This window comes from Erpetoichthys calabaricus, chromosome 1 (assembly GCF_900747795.2).
Source record: "Erpetoichthys calabaricus chromosome 1, fErpCal1.3, whole genome shotgun sequence".
In the NCBI taxonomy this organism is placed as follows: domain Eukaryota; kingdom Metazoa; phylum Chordata; class Cladistia; order Polypteriformes; family Polypteridae; genus Erpetoichthys; species Erpetoichthys calabaricus.
The window spans coordinates 19,332,209-19,354,354 of record NC_041394.2 but is presented as its reverse complement, the minus strand read 5'-3'; the positions used below and the strand labels follow the sequence as shown (position 1 = coordinate 19,354,354).

Sequence of the window (22,146 nt, the reverse complement as noted above, 5' to 3'; positions counted from 1 at the left end):
TCCTTGGGGTTACTGCAATGTCCTTTTTTTTGGCACTGGGACTATGCAGGATGGTTTCCACAGCTACGGAACCTTCTGACATTTGAATGGTGAAATATTTGCTACAGAACCTTCTGACATTTGAATGGTGAAATGTTTGAAGGGCTAAGATTAGCGCAAAGTGAGCCTTGCACCGTTGAAATGCATACGTTAGAGGAGCAGGCCATCCACCTCCAGAATAACGTCCAGGACTTTAGAACATTACAGGTCATTCAGCCCAACAAGCTCATCCATACTATGCATCTATAACATTGTGGAGATTTGAAGGTTCCTAAAGTCCACTCTCCACTACACTAGTTGGTAAGTTACTCCATGTGTCTATAGTTCTCTATGTGAAGAAAATCTTTCTAACAAATCTCCTTTTCTCTTGTTTCAGAATTTATTTTACACTATCATAGTACTCATTCCTTTCATAATTTTAAACACTTCAGTCATATCTCCTCTTGATCTTCTTTTGCTTAAACTGTAAAGGCTTAGCTCTTCTAATCTTTCTTCATAATTCATCTCCTTGTAGCCCTGGAATCAGTCTAATCGTTCTTCTCTGGACTTTTTCCAGCACTGCTATGTCCTTTTTGTAGCCTGAAGACCAGGGGTGTCCAACTCCAGTCCTAGATTTTCATTCTAACCCTTTTCCTAATCAGTGACCAGTTTTCACTGCTAATTAACTCCTTTTCCCTAAATTTTAATAGCCCTGTTTTTAAGGATTCAGTCCTCTGAATTGATTTGTTTCTTCATTAAATGGCAGCCAAACAGAAATGAGGTGTGAAACGAGCCAACAGATGACCAGCTAAACTGGGATTTCAAACTCCAACCAATTTCACTCCAACCAGTCTCTTAATGAGAAGCTAGTTCTTGCTGTTAATTAAAGCCATTATTGAATATCATGACTTGTTGCTGGTCTCATTCTGCCACAGCAGACTGTTGATTTTCTGTTTTTTCTAAGACCACCATCAAGATGTTTTGGTGACCTGAGGAGAGCAACATGACTGAGACCTTTACCTTTCTTTATTTTCAGGTTAGCTGGTCATGTGGCGGCTTGTTTTGTGTCTCATTATTGTTTGGCTGCTCAATAAGGAAAAAGAAACGACTAAGGGGTCTGAGTCACGTCAATTAAAACGAAGGCAAAACAAGTTAATCATCAGCAAAAATGGCTCACTAATTAAGAAGATGATTAGAATGTGAACCTGCAGCCACTGCGGCCCACCAGGACCGGAGTTGGACACCCCTGCTGTAAACCATAACTGCACACAATACTCCAGATGAGGCCTCACCAGTGTGTTATAAAGCTTCAGCAGATCCTCCTTGGACTTGTACTCCAAACATCAAGGCGCTATATAACCTGACATTCTGTTAGCCTTCTTAATTGCTTTTGAATACTGTCCTGCAGTTGATAGTGTCGAGTCCACTATGACTCCTAAATCATTTTCATAAGACATACGTTCAATTCTCAGACCTCCCATTGTGTATTCAAGCCTTATATTTTCCTTCCTATTTGTAATATTTTACATATACTGACATTAAATTTCTTCTGTCACAAATCTGACCAAGCTTGTACGCTACCCAAGTCCCTCTGTAAAGATTCAACAGATTCTCGATTATCTACCATTCCTACTAGCTTGGTATCACTTGCAAACTTAACCATCTTATTATTTATATACTTGTCATAATTAATTACACATATTTAAAAGGGCAGCAGCCCCAGCACTGACCATCCGGGGGACACTACTTTTAACATCACATAATTCTAAAGACGTTCCCCTCACCGTTGCCTTTTGCTTCCTGTGTTTGTGCCAATTTTGTACTCGCCTACTGTTGGCTATTTTGTCATGTTTAAATGTTTCCTGCTTCCCCTGGCACCTTGGGTGCAAATTTGGAGATATTTTGGGTGGTGATCAATTCCTGAGAGTTCAATGATATCATAAGTTTTTCAGTTTAGAGCAGCGTTTTTCCAACCTGTGAGCTGCAGCCCACTGGCAAGCCATAGTGGCACTGCAGGTTGGCTGTGGCCGACCTCAGATGAACATGCTGCTCCAACGAATAATAGATTATGGCCAAGCCTGGACAGCCTCCTTTTACTCCTGCTCTGATAATTGTGCTAGATTTAACAAGGAGGAAAGGCATTGGGCTTGATTCATGTAATGCTCTGATGATTGTGCTGAACTTCCCTACCCCACTTTCATGAGCACACTAAATTCACAGGATTGGACCTCCTTGTTTGGTCACAGACACAGTGACATGTGAGAAACTGAGCTGTAACACCACAAAGGTTAGGAAACACTGCTTTCTTTAGGGCTTACAGTAGTTTTTATTTTTTTCTGTAGTGAAATATTTCTGCTGCCATTTTTGAGCACTGTTGTTGGGGGCATGTCCTTGGAGATTGTGAATTGTCAATTATGACACAACGAGGTCGTATCCTGTCACACACATGAGCTTGGGAGACAACTTTTTGGATTGTCAAACATTAATTCCACCCTGATTCAAGGTTTGGCTCTGTCACCTAATGTCTCTCTTTTTATTTTGTCTGAAGATTCGCCGATCACTGGCGGAATGACAAGTGATGTCACTTCCAGTTTCTGGTCAACTGATCCCACCTCTTCTGTCTCGCCTACCTTTTAACTGGCTTCACCTCCATCTTTGAGCAGTCTGAGCTGGAACTCGCGTTTGGAAAGTTGTTAACATTTTGTTATTAATTTGCTTTTATTTTTTTCGCCATCAGCATGTTCCATTTGTGGACACAACAAGCTGGACCTGCTCTGCCGAAATGTTAGTGAAGTTAAATATAAACTTGTGGCATATCTGGTTACATCTGATCACATCTTACTGCCACCTAAAAGCCTGACATCAGATAGCAGCAGCTCTATTATTGTCCAAACCAGTAGCTCTTGTGTGTGTATGAAGATTGGTTATAATATTTATATTTTTCTGAAGCCTCTGTGAAGTTTTAATTTCCCAATGGGGGCACATAATCTATCTATCTATCTATCTATCTATCTATCTATCTATCTATCATATCTATCTATCTATCTATCTATCTATCTATCTATCTATCTATCTATCTATCTATCTATCTATCTATCATATAGTGCCTTTCATGTCTATCTATCTATCTATCTATCTATCTATCTATCTATCTATTATATAGTGACTTTCTTATCTATCTATCTATTATATAGTGCCTTTCTTATCTATCTATCCATCCATCCATTAACCAACCCACTACATCCTAACTACAGGGTCACAGGGGTCTGCTGGAGCCAATCCCAGCCAACACAGGGCGCAAGGCAGGAAACAAACCCCGGGCAGGGCGCCAACCCACCGCAGTCTTATCTATCTTTATCTATCTATTATATAGTGCCTTTCTTATCTATCTATCATATAGTGCCTTATCTATCTATCTATCTATCTATTTATTTATATATCTATCTATTTTATAGTGCCTTGTCTATTTATCGTATAGTCCAGTGTTTCCCAAACTCGGCCCGAGTGCCCCGTGTGGCTGCAGGTTTTTGTTCCAACCAGACTCCTAATCAGTGACATCACCTGATAGCACTGATCTCATTTAATTAGCTGTTTTTTTTCTTTTATTCGACATTCAGAAAAGCACAGCAGTATGATGTTTACATTTATAACACATTTAGAAATATTTCTGCTTTTGCTATCGATTTAAATGCTGAACTCTCTTTTGTTGTTTTCATTATATTTTGCCCTTTCTCTGTGCAGTTTTCCCCCTTTGTTGTATCTTATTAATGACAATTAAAAATGAGCAGAGCAGACACGCCGGCAAACAACACTGAATGACAAAAGGCTGCAACTACTTTAGCGTCAGACCCACTAATTAGCAAATAATGGATTAATTAAACAATTAGAACAATTGGAAAAGTACAATGAAAATCAAGATGAAAATATTGTTAAAAAGAAAAACATACATTGTTCCCATATAACTTATTCCCATATACATTTTAATGTTTTTTTTTTTTTTTTACCAAACTTAGTTTTCTAATTTCTATATTGTTCCCAAAACACAGAACTTGGGAAATAACAGTTCACTTAATTAGCCCAGGAGTCCAATTAAAAACAGAAGCCGATTGGAACAGTGGGTCCCCTGGACTGAGTTTGGGAAGCGCTGGTGTAATGTATTTCCCATTTATCTTCCCTATTCACTGTGCTTTCCCTATTATCTAATACCATTTGATTATATGATACTTTTATGTAATATACTGTATACTGTATATCTATTATGTGGCACCTTCCTTATTTATCTGTATGTTACATCATGCTTTGTGAATCTGTTATTTAGAACCTTTCTTATTGCTCCATTATATATTGCCTTTCTTATTTATCTGCTGGTAATTTTATTTTTTTAGGAGCTGGACTAATCTACTATACAGTAGGATGTCTCTGAGTCAGGAGTGCTTAGCCTGAACTGTGAGAAACATTTTCACTGAACTTCAGATGAGTTTGTGCTTTAAAAAAATCCCAACTGAATTTATTTGCAATCCAATATGACATTGGGTCACAGTTAGTTACATCTCCAGGCTGCTGTGTTTGAACCCCAGCCTGCGTGTATGGATGGTGCAGGTTCTCCCGGTGTCTACATGTTGTTGTTTTTTGTCTGTGTTTTCCTGTGTGTGAGGGTAATCGCTAGCCCTAACTGGACCAGAGTGAATGGGTGTGGGTGTCCATGTACCCTCACTCTGGGCTTGTTCCCACTTTCCAGACAATACTGCAGGATGATCTCCACCTCCTCAAGTCCCTGAACTAGACATGTGTGTTAGAAAGTGAGTGGGTATGAGCACACACACACAAAGCCACTTATTTCTAGTGACAAGTGAGTCTATTGAGGTGTTGATGAACTAATAGAAGCAAATGGAAGCAGAGGCTCCACAGCTCAGATGAGCAGGACAGCAGCGTCTTGGTGTCACCACCATCTGACTCATTCTTACAGGTAGAAGGAGTGTCAAATGGTGTACCAGTTTTCAGTTCCTTTTGTAATTAATTTCTACTTCCCTCTCACAAATGGCTATCTTGCTTTCAGTCACTCTCTTCGCTCCCATCCTTTTAAATATTTGTACATATTACTCTAAGCCTTGTAGCTGATTCCCACACCGGTGAGTTTTCAAGGTCCTTGGAGTGTTATCAGATTTTCTACCCAATACTGATAACTGATATTGGGACCTGAAAACAATAAAACCAGACAAGCTGCTATGGTATTTTCCTAAATGCAAAAATTTTCTTTTCTTTCTTTCTTTCTTTCTTTCTTTCTTTCTTTCTTTCTTTCTTTCTTTCTTTCTTTCTTTCTTTCTTTCTTTCTTTCTTTCTTTCTTTTATTATTTTTGATAGATAGATACAGTAGATAGATACTTTATTAATCCCAAGGGGAAGTTCACATACTCCAGCAGCAGCATACTGATAAGGAAACTTTTGCTTTCCAGAGCTATCATTGTGGTCAGGGAGCAATGGATTCTAGTCAAACAATAGGCTTCATGTGTTTGGCACCAGTGGTGTAGGAAATTCTTTCATAATCTGTTTTATCTGGAATTTACATAAAGTGAAATTTTGTATGTAGCTAAATACATTCTTCTCTGTCTGCTTTTCTTGTTTTTAAATATGATCAAGCAAATGTTACAGAGACAAGTAGTTATTGTATATTTTATATTATGATATTTGGTAAAGTATGCAAATCTAGAAATTAGAAGCAAATGGCAATGGCAGAATCCAGCCATAAAAGATTAATAATAATGTAAACAAATATGAAGGGCACTATATAAGAGATAGATATTAAAGGTCTTATACACCAGTCAGCCACAACATTCAGACCACCTGTCTAATATATGAAATATTATAATTATTATAATATTGTGTAGGTCGCCCTTGTGCCACCAACACAGCTCTGATCTGTTCAGGTGTGGGCTCCACAAGACCTCTGAAGGTGTCCTGTGGTCTCTGGCACCACGACATTAGCAGCTGATCCTTGGTGTCCTGTAAGTTGCGAGGTGAGGCCTCCATGGATCGGAGTTGTTTTTCCAGCACATCCCACAGATGCTCGATCGGATTGAGATCTGTGGAATTAGGAGGCCAAGTCAACACCTTGAACTCTTGTTAGGTTCCTCAAATCATTGCTGAACAACTTTTGCAGTGTGGCAGGTGCTGAAGTCAAAGTAATAAACAAAGACCAAAGCGTTAATGTTTGCACTGGGCCATCTGTTGGAATTTATTTTGTAATGCACGTAGTAATAAAACACATCACTACAAATGTTTGTGATGTGGTCTCTGTCTCTGTTAGGCACCATTTGGTATGGGATTTGTAAGAGCACTGTTAATGTTTGTGATGTGCTATCTATTGGAATGACAATTGCAATGCATTTTAATACTAAAATGTTTGTAATGTGCCATCTGTTGGAATGAGAGAGACATAGCAACCAGACAGACACACAGACAGACACACAGAAACCTATCTTTTTATTAAGGGGGATTACATTTTGTAATATATAGACAGATAAATAAGATATGCACTATGTAATACATAGATGAAAGGCATTATAGATATAAAACATATAAAATACATAGGAGAAGCAGTACTCAAAAGATAGATAAGCATGGCCTTATATAGTGGTGGGAAAAAAAGAGTATATCATTGATAAATAAGAAAGGCACTGTATAATAGATATAAAGCACAAAATATTAGATAAAAGCAGTATTTAAAATATATGCAAAAATGGTATCATGTAATACCCAGATAAAGCACTATATAATAGGTAAATAAAGAAGGCACGATATACTAGTTAGATATAAAAGACATTATATAACAAATAACACTGTAACAGACAGACAGATAAGAAATGAACTGTATAATACATAGATGAAAAGGCAATATGTAATAGGAAATGTACTACATAATCGATATAAAACACATAATACGATAGATAGAAGAAGCAGTGTTATAAAGAAATACAAAAACAGCATTAAATAGTAATTAGAAAAAGCATGATGTAATAGATTAATAAGAAAGATACATAGAAGAAGCAGTATTTTAAAAACATAGGAAATGGCATTATCTAATAGAAAAGCACTATACCATAGTGCAATGACTATTATGACTGGGTGACGGTCTGGCAAGAAGGTCAACCCTTCATCTCACTCTAGCCGGAAGAATTAACATTGTTAAGATGAATATCCTTCCTAAACTTCTCTTTTTATTTCAAAACATTCCAATATATATCAATAAATCGTTTTTTAAACAGTTAGATTCAACAATAACCTCATTCATTTAGAACTCAAAACACCCACGTATCCGAAGAGCGACCCTACAAAGACCTCAGGCAGAAGGTGGCATGGCTTTACCTAATTTTCAGTTTTATTACTGGGCAGCAAACATACAAGCCATAAAAACCTGGACACAAATAAATGAACATACACAGGCTTGGTCCGCAATAGAAGTAAAATCCTGTAGTACTTCTTTATATTCCCTGCTCTGCTCTCCAATAAATAAAAGTTATCGCAAATATACTAATAACCCAATTGTGCTTTACTCACTCAGAATATGGAACCAAATTAGGAAGCATTTTAAGATGGAAAATGTTTTATCAGTGGCACCTCTGCAAGAGAACCACCTCTTTCAACCTTCGCAAGTATATCCAGTTTTTAATACTTGGAAAAGTTTTGGGATTAAAATGCTCAGAGATCTTTATATAGACAACATATTTACATCTGTTGAACAATTATGTTCAAAATTTATCCTCCCAGCTACACATTTCTTTTACTATCTTCAAATTAGAAATTTTGTTAAACAGAAATTGCCCGATTTCCCCCACCTTGCACCCTCCACAATGCTGGAAAAAATACTGCTCAATTTCGAGGAAACAAACACTATTTCCTCAATATATAAAAACTTATTAGAGTCCCTACCTTTCAAAGATCCAAGAGGACATTGGGAAGAAGATCTCTTAATCAATATATCAGAAAAGGAGTGGAAGGTAGCAAAGCAGAGAATTCACTCGAGTTCTATATGTGCAAAGCATAGAATTATTCAACTAAAAATTATATATCGAGCTCATCTGTCTCGCTTAAAACTGTTCAAAATGTTTCCAGGATAAGATCCAACCTGCGAGCGTTGCAACCAAGCTCCTGCCTCACTGGGTCACATGTTTTGGGCCTGCACCAAACTAACATCATTTTGGACAAAAATTTTTAAGTGCCTCTCAGACAGCCGTGGTATCACAATCCCTCCTAACCCACTAACAGCTGTGTTCGGTGTCCTTCCAGATGGACTGGAATTGAAGAAGGACAAGCAAACGGTGATTGCATTCACTACACTTTTGGCACACAGACTTATTTTGTTAAATTGGAAGAATCCTAATTCTCCTCTTATAAGTCAGTGGGAAACCGATGTTTTATATTATTTGAAATTGGAAAAAAATCAAATTTTCAGTTAGAGGATCTGTACAACATTTTTTCAAAACATGGCAGGATTTAATCAATATTATTTTAGAATAAGAGAAATAACTATTATTGCATTTAACTCCCTTCTCCATCTCTTATTTACATAGATATTTACTTCTGCCTTTCTTTTGTTTAATGTTGCCTTATTAAAAAGCCTAAAGCAATTTTCCTTTAGCTAAGCTCTCCTTCTCAGGGGTGGGGTTTGATTAGTCTTCAAATTTGTTGGGTTATAAATTGATCTGTTTGTATGGAATGATTACAATGAAAATTAATAAAATAAAAATATTATAAGAAGGTGCCACAGATAATTGGGGCAACACATAAGAGAGCACCAGAAGAGAGACGTGAGGTGGTCCAAATGTCATTAGACGTGTCAGTAGAGCAGGTCGTCAGTCCTCAAAGGTAAGAACGGCAGACCTGCCATCTGATAAGATGGCTTGGCAGCCTTTAAAGGTTTTGAAAATGTCCCAATAGTACAGCTAGAGGAACATGTTGAAAGTACAGAGTACAAAAACAACCATTTGCAGTGCCAGATGTGACAACTCCAGGGGCACTAAAACAGAAGAGCCATTATGTGATAACTAGCAGATCCCCAGAACAATCTCTAATTTAATTGAGTTGTAGGAATATGCCGGGGTCAGCAGAGAGAACAGCGAGGAGACAATCATAAGTCTTTCCAGATATGTACCTGAATCCAAAGTGGGACTGACTGCTGGGGTGGAGTAAATCCAACCCTCGGCCATTGGCCATTTGAGTTTACGGTGAAGAGGTGACTTGTGGTGAGGGAGAAAGTGTGGGCAAAAAGGAAGAGCAAGACAATCTGAGGTTTTGGGCATAGACATAGAATTACTAGATGCCTCATGACCAGCAGCATTATACGTCAACGTTGCCGCCATATTGCGAGTGGCACTGCTGTGGAGTGAAGTAATGGATAAAGATGCCTCACACGTGCTGCTTGGGATTGTACAAACCGCTGTACGCTCCAAACTAGATCACAGGGATTACATTTCATAGGTAAAGCTGAACAATTGTTTTGGTTATATTTGGCCATTAGAAAATCCCGTTTTATAATCTTTTAACTTTAGCTACGCCAGGCTAAGCTAGCAAAGCTATGCATTTATGTGCTCAAATGAGCCTCCAAACAACGTTTTGGCTAATCATATTTAGTCACTAACTATGTAAAGCACTTTGAGCTACATTATTTGTATGAAAATGCGCTATATAAATAAACTTGACAAAGAGCCCGTTTCGACAACTTAAGATGAAATGGGCACGAGTTTGTGTCAGCAGTGTATGAAGAACAAATGATAAGTAATGAAGAAGTTGTTTTGTAATGGTTGTAGTCCACATTACTCATTACTGTACAGGCTTGTACTGTTAGTTGATGAATTTTCCAGGCCTATAGTATAATATTGAATGATGAATGTTCCAGTACAATATGGAATAGTAATAACTATAAGCACCACAAACCTGATATAGGTGTATTGAATGAATGTGTAATTGAATCAGAATGTGTAATTAGGCCTCGGGCTGTAGTCGAAATCGCCTTTCAGGCCTCTAGAGCTTTAATTGAAGTCGCCTTTCTCTTTGAATTTTTGCGGCCGTAAATCCGCCGCCTGCCGCGATGTTGAGGTTGGATGTCGGTCTCGTAAGGTTTTTCGGGCAGCTGCGCAGAAGGCAACTGCGCATTCGGCTTCGGACGGACGTGAGTGAAGGAGTGAGGAGGCAGGCGAATTATGTGTTAAGATGTTGTTGTTGTTGTAGATTGTTGTTAGCTGTTAACATTTCTCAAACTTTGAAAGTTTCCCAAAGAAATCCACCTCAGGAAGCAGTGGGAGGTAACTCTTAGACGGGATTTTGAGAAAGCTGTCCTGTGATGTGTGCCGTGCTAGTTTGGTAACAGATGCTGTACCGGCATCATATGATCAAAGCTACCACTCGCTCACATTAGAAAAACAAAGGAGGTTTGATGATTCCTTCTGAGGGTATAGTCAAGGTGGTTAAAGTAGCTGAGCGTGTTATCCGACAGTCGACAATCGGACAAGCTGTCAGTGTATCTTTGATCAGTCAGTTTGTTCAGGCTGAGATTGGTTCAGATGATGTGTTTTTTCTCAAGGATCACATTGAGGAAACACAGTTTGAAATTGACAACCATCACTGTATGCTCATGTGTTTAGTTGTGTCTGTCTTTTACAAACTAAGGCTGCACCATATTGCAAGACTAAATACTCTTAAATTACAGAGTGGCAACACACGGAAAAAGCTATGTAAGACAGTTCTGTTTCATGGATTTTAGATCCTATCCTCTATATATTTAAGTAACCAGATTGTGTGTGTGTGCACGTGAGAGGAGAGAGATTGAGAGAGGAATGAGTGAAGTGTTTTCAGAAATTATTAAGCCAATTTGTATATAATAAAATTGTTTATTTTTGTCATTGAGTGTATCATTTCAATGTTAAAAGAAAGACAAACAAAGATAAATGGCAGTAACAGTGCAAAATTCACAGTTGATATGCCAGTTTGAAAAGATTTTGAGGGTAGTTTTAAAATGTGTTATTGAATCAAGCTGATATATATAAGAGGGAAGAGAATTCCAGAGTTGAGGAGCACAATGAGAGACGCTCGAGCTCCCATAGAACAGAGTTTGATGTGCGGCACAGAAAGTCGAGCTGCAGATGAGGATCTGAGTGAATGAGAGGAGTGCAAGTCTGTAGGAGATCAGTGAGGTTGTGGAGAGCTTTAAATGTTAAGAGCGGTATTTAGTACTGTATTCTGTAGTTAACAGGGAGCCAGTGAAGTTGAGAGAGAAGAGGTGTAATATGTTCAGTGGATTTAGAACAGCAGGTTATTATCCTGGCAACAGAATTTTGAAGAAGTTGTAAGTGATGGAGACGTTTTTGTGGGATGCCAGATAGAACAGCATTACAGTAATCTATATGTGAGGTGACTAGGACATTAACCAATGCTTCAGTACTGTGTTATGTAAGAACAGGACAAAGTCTAGAAATGTTTTGGAGATGGAAGAAAGCAGTCTGAGAAATGTTACTTATATGGGAGGAATTATTTAATAATAATAATTATTATTATTATTTAATAATTGTTATTATTAGTGTATAAATGGATATAAATAATTGCATATATTAAACGATTCGCCAAAATCTGTTGTATGTAAATGATACTGTTTTAACCATTATTGTTTTTTCATCAGGAAACCCGGTTTCCACGTTTACCTGTATTAGTTTAAATGGCACTTTTGCCACTCGCAATATGGCGTACGCACTGACGTATCATGTCGACTGGGCAACACAGTGAATGCGGCATCTATCTATATATGTCTATGGTTTTGGGCATGTGATTGAGAGCGCTCTTTGGTGTTTGGGGTGGGAAAGAAGGGGGGCACAGATGAGCCGATAACTTCACCTTATATTGAACCAGGGGAACCAGGCCCAAAGTATCAGGTGGACTTTCTCTTTACTAAACTGCTGCTTTGTGTTTTTCCTCCCTTTTGTTTTACTTGGCATACTAAAGAACAACACATACATATAATTTCATTTTAACTGGGTTAAAGTCTAGTAAGTTCAGTGGAGATGTAAAATATAAACAGCGGTAGCAAAGAGCTGCACAGCACCAGGGTCCGCTTTGTTGTTGCATGTTTTCCCTGTTTATTTATGTAGTTATTGGTGTCAGTGAGTGTGTTTAACTTTGAAACACTATTTGTTTTAACACTGAATACTGAAATGACCTGGTAATCCTTGTCAATAACCCAAGAAGATTAGTCCATCATGTTCTGTGAAGTAAACTACATCCACAGCTTGTTATGCATAATTGTGTCACTGTTTTCAGCTATTATTGTCTAGTTGTCTACAGAAGAGACACAGCAATTCACATGTGGGCATCAACATTCAATAACCTCAATAAAATCACTTGGTGACAAATTTTCAAGGTTAGACTGCACCCCTGGGGTTGAAAGGTAGATGATCAGTGAGGTGAAGCACACAGACTGTGTCCTTTTAAAATGGCTGAAACGTACAAAAGAGTTTTGATTTTTTATCCTTTTTCCCCATCCTAAAGCTAAATGGATGTGCTGATTTGCAGTATGTGTGCATTTTCAAGATGGGATCAGTACAAGATAACATTCATGACTTGAAAAATTGACATATTTGGTAAGTTGAAGCCTTTCTTTTCACATTTAGACTCTGGGTACCTTCATCCCCATTGTAAACTACAAGAACAGACAAAATATTTTTAAAACATATGAAAAATGCTTCACTTTAGAAGAAACTTTTATGTGTAAAATTATACCGTGATTGTAAAAAAAAAAGAAAATTTGACTTGAAAAATACTAAACTTATCCATTATCCAACCCCCTACATCCTAACTACAAGGTCATGGGGGTCTGCCGGAGCCAATAGAAGGGCACAAGGCAGGAAACAAACCCCAGGCAGGGTGCCAGCCCACCACAGGGCACACACAAAGGACAATTTAGGATCTCCGCTGCACCTAACCTGCATGTCTTTGGACTGTGGGAGGAAACCCACGCAGACACGGGGAGACCATGCAAACTCCTCGCAGGACGGACCTGGGAAGCCATCCCGGGTCTCCTAACTGCTAGGCAGCAGCGTTACCACTGCGCCACCATGCTGCCACCAAACTTATCCTTTAAATACATTCAGAAAACTGACAACAATAGTATAATCATGCCAAAATCCTTATTCCAAAACTTCACATCTATTGGAAAAATCCCAAAATTTTAAATTCTGAACAATCCAAAGCTGAAGCAGAGATCACTAGAACAGCAAAAAGCAAATGGGAGTGGAGGAATGCAGTTAGAACTCACTAATATTATGGATACCTTGAAACAAGAAAATGCCACAAGATAGAATTTAAGAAAACGGCCGTCAGTATTAAAAACACCAAATCTTAGCCAGTGGACACATTTCCCTAATTTTAGTATTATCTGCAAAGTTCACAAGTTTATTAACTATACTGAAATCTGTCATTAATATAAATAAGAAAAAGTAACAGTCCAAGGACAGACCCCTCTAATGACCTCTCTTCCATTCTCTTCTTATCTGTATTCTTTATCTCCTGCTGGTTGACCAACTAGAGATCCAGTTTTGTGGGTTACCTCTGATGCCTTCGGCTTCTCATTTCAGAATTCATCTTTGGTGTGGGATGACTGAGTCAAAGGCTTTCTGAAAGTCCAAGTGAATTGTGTCACATGCTTTGATTTTGTCAATTATTGCATTTGCCTAAAAGATTGATTTGGTGAGATCTTCCTCCTCTAAACCCACGTTGGCTGTTATTGAAGTGTATTATTTTCATACAGGTACTTTTCTAAATTATTATTTTAATTTCCATAATTCTAAATTGTAGAGAAGTAATTCTTATTAGTCTGTGAATACCAAGATGCATTTTGTCTCCCTTCTTGAAGACTAGAGTCACATTTGCAACTTTCTAGCCCCCAGGCACTTCTCTTTTACCAAGTGACTGCTCAGATGTGCCTAAATCCTTTTTTTTAAGTGAATGTTTATATAATGGTAATAAAAACAACATTAGACCCACTCATAAAACATTCATCTTAATAAAAGGATATGTGTCTGTGTGTCCGTCCAGTGGCTATGTCTCTATTATTCAAATGATAGATAGATAGATAGATAGATATGAAATGCACTATATTATAGATAGATAGATAGATAGATAGATAGATAGATAGATATGAAATGCACTATATTATAGATAGATAGATAGATAGATAGATAGATAGATAGATAGATAGATATGAAATGCACTATATTATAGATAGATAGATAGACAGATAGATAGATATGAAATGCACTATATTATAGATAGATAGATAGATATGAAATGCACTATATTATAGATAGATAGATATGAAATGCACTATATTATAGATAGATAGATAGATATGAAATGCACTATATTATAGATAGATAGATAGATATGAAATGCACTATATTATAGATAGATAGATAGATATGAAATGCACTATATTATAGATAGAGAGATAGATAGATATGAAATGCACTATATTACAGATAGATAGAGAGATAGATAGATATGAAATGCACTATATTATAGATAGATAGATAGATAGATAGATAGATAGATAGATAGATAGATAGATAGATAGATAGATAGATAGACAGGCAGACTTTAAATTTAGTATAGTTGGCACTTTGATCTGAACACACACCTGAATGACTATAAAGCAAGAAAATTAAACATAAGACTGCAATAGCTGTACAAATGTTAAGTGTTCCGCCTTCTGATAAATTGAGAGACATTTATTTGGTGTCCTTAATTATATTTAGACCTCTATTCGCTAATTTGTAGAAATACCGTAGCTGCATTACGTTATTGTCAGAGACAGTCAGGGAGACATGCCAGCCTCCCTTTTGGTGATAATTTTATCAATTAGTTTACATACAGATAGCTATGAAAAACTTCATTTCGTGACAATCAGTAATTATTACATAGGAGATAACAGCTAACAAAGCTACTGTGTACAATATCAAAATATAAAAAGATAACGCGTTCAGTTTAATTTATTCTTGCAAAGCACCCTTTCACTTACATGACCAGCGTGCCTGATGCTATTTGCAAATCCATCTTTCCATTATTTTTTTTAATCTGCTCATCCAATTAAGGAACATGGGGATCCCATAACTAGCCTAGCAGCACTGAATACAAGGTGGGAACAAGTCCTATAGTGGGCGCTGCTAAGAATGGTTCTGGCTAGTGCCCTTCTGGATTGCTAATGCTTTAAAAATTGCTCTTGTACTTTGTGATGCTGGTCAAAGTTGGAGCCAGTACTTAGGTTTTTTAACAACCTGGGGTTGCAAGAGATGGAGGAATGGACTTGGCAAGGTTGGTGGTAGCCTGGCCAATAAAAGGGCCTTTGATGCCTTCATGGTTGAGCCTTCTGTCCTCTGCTTCAGCTGCCGCGATGTTCTGCAGTTTTACATGCACCTGGCTGCCTCACCCAGAGCCTGCACATGCACACCACCAGCTCTACCTCACGCTGTCCATCTGAGGACTGTAGCAACACCACCTGCCACACTTTCCCCGGTGTCATAAGACGATTCAAAGCCGGGAGCCTACCCAGCAGTTGCTGGAGGTCACACACCAACATCAATGGGCCTTAGTAGCCAAGGTGCGGCCTCCTGTAAGCTCTTGTCTTAAGTGCTTTGTCTGTGCCCCCCCACTTCTGATGGATTTTGGTACCCATCAGATATTCCTGTGTTTCCTGATTGATGAGTACCTTGCACTAACACACATCTGTTTTTTATTTACTTTCATTTTCAATTTCAGCAGCATTTTCTTACATTGGAATTTGAGTTTATACAGCATTCCCCAGGCACATATTCATAAATTGCAGTTTTGCTCATTTTTAATTTTAACCTATTTGATATACTTACTTAATTCTGTCCATATCGGAGGTATTTTCCTGTGCTTTACTCCCATTCTTTGCTATTTAGTATGTTAATTTCCTCTAATTATAAAATAACCTTTGTGTTCTTTGCCTTTGCCTTTTTCTATTGATGATTGGTGTTTTTTTCCTTGTTGTCATTTTTCAGCCAGGATGGGGTTCAAATATATAATTTATGTCTGTTTTGTTCATTTTTAAGGTTATCAGTGTGGTTTATTTAGTTTTGTACCTTCTGCTGTATTACTTAAGTTTTGTGGGTGGTCGCTCCCCTGTGGTGAGGCCAGCTACCCTCAGTCCTATAAAGGCTAAAGAAATTCCCCAGTCCCTTGCGGTTCATTGTTAATGTGCTCATGGTGGTGGTGGTGAGTTCTTTTGTGTATATGTTTGTTTTTTGTTTTGATTATTTGTGAATTATTGGGTTTTTGTCCTAATGCTCTGTTTTTGATTTCACTTTCTGGATTTGTGATTGGGACTTGTTTGCTTTGGATTGCCTTTACCTTTGTGCTCTTCACAGTGTATTTTTCGTGGTAATCTTTTTATTTATAAAAATTCAATGTTTTCTCTTGTTTTGACTAGCTGGGGTTTAGCAGTTTCCTTCCCAAGTGGGCATTTTGATTAATTTTGGTACACTTTGTGCTTAGGAACTATAACTCATAACACTTATATTTCCAGTATTGTCCATTACTGTGATATGCTGGATTTTCCTATTGTGAATTATATGTTAACATGCCTTGTTTTAGAAAAATGTGATGAACAGAAGGCATTTTCAGATTCTATATTTTATAATTGTGCAGGTTGCCCTGTCCCTTCCAACTGTCCTCGGCCACCTGAGAAGCATGTCCCTCTAAGGTTGCGTATCAGCTGGGGTTATTTCCTGGCGTTGTTTATTTTCCTGTTGTGTGTCTTCTTAATTTATTTTAAAGTATTTTTCAAATGTTTATTGTAATTTTTTGTTATTTTTGCCTTGTTGACATGATATTAGCTTTTTATACATTTTTGTACAGTTCTCACAAGTTCTTGGGTGGAATCCCAAGAGGCGGGGCCACTTGTGGCCTCAAAAAACACGCCCCTAGAGATACAAGGGCAGCCCTAGCAACCAGATAACAAAAAGAAGCCAGTCAAATCTACACAATATGATGACAAGAAAGGTAAAGAGAAAATAACAAAGTTAAGGATTAGTTTCAAAATCTAATGGTAGATTCTTTACCTACAGCCCTCAAAATTCCCATTAACATTGTATAAAGCAGCCAATGGATTACAATGGCTCTGGTTTTGTCATGGCTGGACTACTGTAATTCTGTGCTGGCAGGAGCACCAACATGGGTCACCAAGTGTTCAACCAGCCAAGGTGGGCACATGTCCCTCTTCTTCTCAGATCATCACATTGGCTCCCTGTAGAAACACACATTAATTTGAAATTCTTGATGTTTGCCAACAGAGTAGTCAGTGGGTCAGCGCCTGTGTATATGGAGACACTTGTGAGGTCCTATTCTCCTTCCCGACCAGTCAGATTTGCTGATCAATGGCGTCTAGTGATGCCACCTCTGTGTGGTATCAAATCTCAGTCCAGATTCTTTTCATGTGTAGCTCCTGACTGTTGGAATGAGCTGTCCACATCCATCCAAAGCTCTGAATCTCTCAGTTTGCCCAAGAAACGTTTAAAGACTCTCTAGTTTAGTTCTTTCTTACTGATATTGGCTGTAAAAAGGCAAAAGGCATTGCCTGTAACAATAGAGGCAATCCAATGTGAACAAAGCCCCGATTTGAAATCCAGGACAAAGTAATGAAACAGAGCAAAATGGTCAAAACTCCAGAAAATCACAATACACACGAGACACAGCAAAATCTCAATAAACACTCACCACTCCCCGGCGCATTCGAATGGATCGCAAGATATTCTGGGATAACCTCCACCTTTATAGGGTTCAGGGCATTCCCTGGGGGATCTCCCACAAAACACATGGAAAATAACACTTGCATATAAGACAAAGCAAATGATTAACAAAAGTGACATTAACATAAATAAATAACACATACATACAAAAGAACTTAAAACAAGGAAATGAACTTCAGCCAGGCAAAGAACCCTGGCTTGAAGTATAACAGGCGTACAGTAAATATATCTCAGGCTTACTAACAGCTTCTCTTTGTTTTACTGAAAACTTAAACTTATCCTTCATTAACATCATTCTTTGATACAGGAAACTGCAGTATGTTTTCATTGGCTCAGTTCGATTACAATCTTGCCAAATATATAAAGATGAATATGTGTTTGTCTAGTATGCAAACCCAGACTGATCTCCAACAAACTGCACACAGGTTCCCAGTTTGGACACGTGAACACCATTGATTGTGTTTTATTCCACAATTTAATAACATCTCCCACCCCAGGCAGCACTGGGTACCTCAGGTTATATTTGTCCAGTATTTCAATCCACATTGCTGAGCCTTTCTACACCAAAATGTGTACAGATTACCCAGTTTGTACAGCGGAACACCTTAGGCCCACTTATTTAAATGGCAGGCCATGGGCCACATACGGCCCAGAAGCAACCTCCGAGTGGCCCAAATGCAGAGAAAAATTAAAAGCAACCACATTTCGACCTCCAAAAAAAAAAAAAAAAAGGCTTTTCTGTCTCTTTCTGTTATTTTACAATTCGCTCCCCTGTCATCCTGAGCCCTCACAATGTGCTTTCTCCCAAACAATAGAAGCGCAGTAAGGAGATCAGAGGTTTGCTTCCCGGTTCCTCCCTGCGTGGAGTGCAAAGCGTTTTGAGTAGTGAGAAAAGCACTATATGAATGTAAAAAATTATTATTATTATTATTATTATACGACCAAAATGTTTATTTTATTTGAAAAAGGAAACAAATGTTATTGCTAATACTGTGCACTATTTTGTTTTAGGTCAGATATGACCAAAATGTTTTGTTTTTTTTATTTCAAAAGTGAAAACAAAAAATATTACTACTACATCAGATTCTATTCAATTATATATTTTTGTTATTGTTTTTTTATGTGCCTGTGTTAAATGTGACAAAATTTAAAAGGGAAACAATGAATAAACACTATTTATTTTTCAATACATTCGTTTTTGTTGGTTTAAAATTGGTCATCACCTGCTGCTTAATGGCCCCTGATAATGTCTGGCTCAGCTAAATTTCTTGGTTAGAAAATCAGGACAAACTGCATTTGTAATTAAAAAATTGAATTTAGTTGGTGCTCCCACTCCAAAGCAGCACCAGGTACCCCTACTAGATTAAAAAAAATCTAAATAATCTTAATGGGATGAATAGTAATGCTGTATACACACATTCTCTAAATCCAAAATAATCTCCTCCAGAGTAGAAAAGAGCAGTCAGACATATTAGAGTCAAGATGATTATTAGCAACACACAAGCTGACCGAAGGAGCACATCAGCAAAAGTCAGGCCTTTATTAAAAAAATGGAAGAGCAGAAACGTACAATAGATAGATAGATAGATAGATAGATAGATAGATAGAGGTGCTGGTCATAAAATTAGAATATCATGACAAAGTTGATTTATTTCAGTAATTTCATTCAAAAAGTGAACCTTGTATATTAGATTCATTCATTACACACAGACTGATGTATTTCAAATGTTTATTTCTTTTAATGTTGATGATTATAACTGACAACTAATGAAAGTCCCAAATTCAGTATCTTGGAAAATTAGAATATTGTGAAAAGGTTCAATATTGAAGACACCTGGTGCCACACTCTAATCAGCTAATTAACTCAAAACACCTGCAAAAGCCTTTAAATGATAGATAGATAGATAGATAGATAGATAGATAGATAGATAGATAGATGTGACAGACACTATTTGATAGATAGATAGATAGATAGCTAGATATGAAATGGACTATATTATAGATAGATAGATAGATATGAAAGGCACTATATAATAGATAGACACACAGCACTGTCCCACTTAACAGATTCCAGTTTGCTTCCACTTCTCTATAAGCAAACTGAATACCAGACCACATTTCAATGGTAAATCACAGATAGATGATAGGGAAGATGCTATATGCAATACAGAAAAATCAAAATAGATATACATACATATAATGAAATAAAAGGTGCTAGATGTAAAAGACTCTCAACAACTTATTGATAAAATAAGCACGTCTGATGGCTACATTCCTGGTTGTCTGTCTCTGTCCCATATAATCGATTAAATTCCAAGATAAAACAAAGTTCAGTGGTCAGTTGTAGCTTGTTGAAATTATAAACCGTTTACTTCTAAATGAGTATGCAGAGTTACTCACCATTTAAGCATTCGCATCAGATCTGCCAGGTGCTCGTGTCCCAGGAGTAGACAAGTGAGGAGTGTGGGAAGAGGTAAATGTGCATTAGAGAGGGGAGCCATGAAGTGTGAGTCAACAAATGAATGTGAATGACAAAGCGAGCAAACATTAATCTCTTGCTCTCGCTTGTTCTCTTTTTCAGGCTCCTCCCTGTTTTTATTTTTTCCTTCCATTGCTCTCTGCACACCTTCTGTTTTCCTGGCCTTTTTTTTATCATTTTGCAGAGCCTGCTTATTTGTCTGTGATAAAGAGCAAAAAGGCTTACTACAGAAAGAAGAAAAGATTAATAAGCACATTGTGTCCTGGCATTAGAAGAGGAGGCAAACAAATGTGAAGCAGATTCTTGTGGCTGGCAAAATGAGCAGATGTTTTTAAGTGCTTATGAAAAAGACCCCCAGCATCTCCTCACGTCTCATTGCCATCTTCACCTGCTCAAAAGTGAGCTCACTTTAAACTGCGGATTGCGACCACACTTAAAAAAACAACAAATATAAAAGGTCAAGTGGATAAAATGTCAGCCCACATAACCCAAGGTCACAGGTTGAGCCTCTCATGGTGCGACCCTCAGCCAGTCATTTCACCTGCCAACACTTTGGCTGCTGGAATAATTATCCTACAGTGCCACCATAAACTTGAACTTTTCACATTTTATCGATACAACTTTGAATCCCAGTGGATTGAATTTGGAAGGGAAAGACTATCATGGCAGCGCTGGACATAGGAGAGGAGCCCACCCTAGACAAATTCTGGATTCTGTCAACCCTGCAATGAACAAATGGCCTGGATGTTTGATGATTGGATAGTTGAGTGTGCTCTCTAGAGATGGGGGATTCTTCTCAGGGTGGGTTCCTTCCTTCTTTTCACTTGTTAGTGGTGAGAGTCCCATGAAACGTTACTAGGTAAGCAAATTCATGAAACAGCTGGATGGATGGACAGTTGGGCCATCTTAGAGCTTATTCAATGCAACTCAACATGGTGTCTATTAAAAGTCCTCACCCCCCTTGGACATTTTCATATTTTCTTGTTATAAAACTTTGAATCCCAGTGGATTTCATTTGGCTTTTTTGACACTGATGAACAGAAGAAGTTTCTTTAATGTCAAACATTACTCCAGTTTCCTCCCACAGTCCAAAGACATGCAGGTTAGGTGCATTGGCGATGCTAAATTGTCCCTAGTATGGGTGTGTGTGTGTGCGCACCCTGCGGTGGGCTGGCGCCCTGCCTGGGGTTTGTTTCCTACCTGTGTTGGCTGGAATTGGCTCCAGCAGACCCCCGTGACCCTGTAGGTAGGATATAGCGGGTTGGATAATGGATGGATGTCAAACTGAAGACAGATCTCTGCAAAGTAGTCAAAATTAATTACAGATATAAAACACAAGAGAATTGGTCACCAGAAAAGCGCATTGCTTTGTGTTGTGTATAATAGTTTGAAGGCAAGATGACATAACAACTCAAACCAACTTAGTCCAGTTCAAGGATCCAGGGGGCTAGAGCCTATTTCCAGTATCACTGAATGCAAGGAACCAACTTTGGATGAAGTGCCAATCCATCATGGTGTCCACTCACTCACTCACTTCAGCTAACCTAAAATGGACATGTTTGGGAATTTGGGAGGAAACTCCACTGGGGTATAAGGAAAACATGAGCAACAACAACAACATTTATTTCTATAGCACATTTACATACTAAATGATGTAGCTCAAAGTGCTTTACAGAGAAAGAAAAGTTTATAAAAAATAGAAATATAAAAATAAGATTGGCCAATACTAAATAACAAATAATAAAGTAAGGTCTGATGGGCAGGTGGACAGATAAAACAAACAAAAAAAAAACTCCAGAGGACTGGAGAAAAAAAAAAACAAAATCTGCAGGGGTTCTGAGA

General features: G+C 37.9%; 1 protein-coding gene across 1 annotated transcript in view; it reads right to left on the bottom strand.

Moving 5' to 3' along the window:
- Positions 1-20,625, bottom strand: part of LOC114647325 (adenosine receptor A2b-like) — a 37,527-nt gene extending 16,902 nt beyond the window's left edge. The window contains exon 1 of the mRNA XM_051934303.1: positions 20,226-20,625. The gene's annotated coding sequence lies outside the window, so the exon portion shown is untranslated. The remainder of the gene's footprint in view (positions 1-20,225) is intronic.
- Positions 20,626-22,146: the final 1,521 nt, after the last annotated feature.